The following is a 2,545-nucleotide window of genomic DNA, read 5'->3' as shown; positions in this document are numbered from 1 at the left end:
GTTTTATTTTTGTCATGTTTATAGAATTTAATCTTGTTTGTAACAAGCATTGTCATTGGCTTAGAAATTTATGTTTTCAATCCGTAACGTACAAAAAGAAATGACGTCGCTTTTGATTGGCGGATGGAGCAGCGTAAGGATTTGTTAGAGAAAAGAGACTATCCAAATATGATTTTTGCAGTGTATAGACTAAATTATAAGGATTAACTTGAAGTATTTAAAAAAAAAAAACGGAGGGTACTCTCATCACAAACCTCTTCGCAGTTTATTTAGAGTGCAGTGCGGTTTTTTTGTGTTATACTTCTATGTTAATCCTTAAAAAACGAGTATGCATACATTTTTCAACTACACGTCCACCGTTCCAACAGGGTAGGCGTTACCGGCTGCACTCGCCACGTAAATCTAGTATTAATCCGAGTAATGTCACATATCAAACGTCATGACGTCCAAGGACATGTTCCTGTATGACATTATGATTTTGACCATAAAACTTTCACGGAAATTATCGTATTGGAAATAAGATATGTAGTTTTTTTTATGTATTTAATGCAAAATCGCTGGAGCATTTAAAATCTAAATCATGTTAGAATTGATACTGTACAGCTTTTATGGATCACATGTTATACAAAGCATTTATTTCATTCAATGTAATTATAATTAGACTTGTAATTTCCGCTCCTCTGCGATGCACTGCAATACAAGGTCTAACGATACCCCCGTAGCAGGTCATCCCAGTATGACATTTGAGCTCAGCCAATCACCACGTCGCATGTGAAATTGTCGATATGATTTCATTCTTCGGAAATATAAATGCTTACGTAACATTTCGGATGTATCCCGATGGTCGATAGCAACGGTACACAAATTGACTTCGCCAACTCTGGCGTCACCGAGAACATCTCAACGAATTTATAGTTAAACAAAGGTGTGCTGCCTGTGTTATTTAAGAAATAATTAACGATGATTCGTGTATTGTTGCAGGATATACAACGAGGACGAGGATATTTTGCAATTAAATTAATAACGAAGGCCGCAGGCCTGAGTTATTAATTAAAATTGCAAAATATCCGAGTCCGAGTTGTATATCCTGCAGCAATACACGAGTCAAAGTTGATTATTTCTATTCTACCATGTACTGTTTAGTTATGAGATCGACCTCTTTCTAATAGAAAAACAGCAAAGAAACCCCGGGAAAACCTTGTAATTTATTTCCTGAGTATTGCATTATTTGTTGATGAAATATACAGGCAAAACAGTACTACGATCAAGAGCATCTATCATATGGCATTGATTTTGAAAATTAAAAAAAGGAGAAAAAAAAAGAAAAAAAAGGAAAAAAAAAGGGGGGCCTCCGTAGGATTCGAACTCGCGTCGTGATAAAAGTTTATTGAAAGACTAACCCATTAGCCCACTCGGCTATAGTACCCTTTTATGAAATGGGTGAATATTAGATATATAAAATTGTAACAGTCGTGACTCACGAGCGTGTATTATTGGCACGAGCGTGGGTTATTGGAAAATAATACATGGTTTTAAACCAATCAAAACTGGCGTTGCATAGCAAACATGGTAGAATTTCCTTTATCGTACGAGAGATAAACAATGAAAAGAACAGCATCATGAAAAAATACTTTGAAATGGAATAACATGTACGGTAGCTATCTTCCAAATCCAGTTTGCAACACTGCTATACAATCAGTCCTGTCGACGAGACATTTTATAAACGCTCTTCTTTCAATTTAGCACTCATAAGCAACTTTTTTTTTATATTACCATTGTTAATAAGACTGTACACAAATAATGTTGGTGAAATGTTGCGCATTTCAAATCAAGCGCTGAATTAAGTCGTAAAAACAAAGGAGATCGTATAAGACTCTTTGTCATAGACTGACTAATGACGTCATTGACCAGTTTTCATTGGCTTATATTTGAAGCTCCAAGGTCATGCTGTGATGACCTCCAATAGTGTTTTGTTTTATCTTGTATTGCAGTGTATCGTATAGTATCATAGAAGAGCGGAAATTGCAAGACTAATGAAGTGTTATTTCATTATGCTCACATGAGTCAATAAGCTGCGATAGAGACATTGCTTTACCGGATATACCTCTTTAAAACGCGACGAACACACATTCATTCTGTTCTGTCCTTGAAATGCTGTTGGAGTTTCACACTCAAAACATAACAAGAAGAAGTTTTTTTTAGGAAAACTAGTCCAACCGCCGTGTTGTAAAAATGCAGATTTCTGAAACTCCAAATCCCCAAACTGCACATTTTCACTATTCGTCCTTCAAACTAACTTACTATGTTTAGAAGTCTTAATGGTACCCAATTTGATCGTCTTCAATAATTTAGCCCTCCCACCCCTATAAGCCATATCTGTGTAATTATATTCATAGCTGCTGTCTCCATTTCAAGTTCCAAAAGAAGTTAAAAGGTCCGCTCATAGCTGGCCAAATGTTGTTTTTGTAGAACACATGCTATCCATATAAGCTGAACAGGTCCTAAAACATTGCAAAACAGAAAAACGTCAACTCTCCCGGAACAT

This window comes from Pecten maximus, chromosome 8 (genome assembly GCF_902652985.1).
Source record: "Pecten maximus chromosome 8, xPecMax1.1, whole genome shotgun sequence".
In the NCBI taxonomy this organism is placed as follows: Eukaryota; Metazoa; Mollusca; class Bivalvia; order Pectinida; family Pectinidae; genus Pecten; species Pecten maximus.
This window is presented reverse-complemented; position numbering follows the sequence as displayed.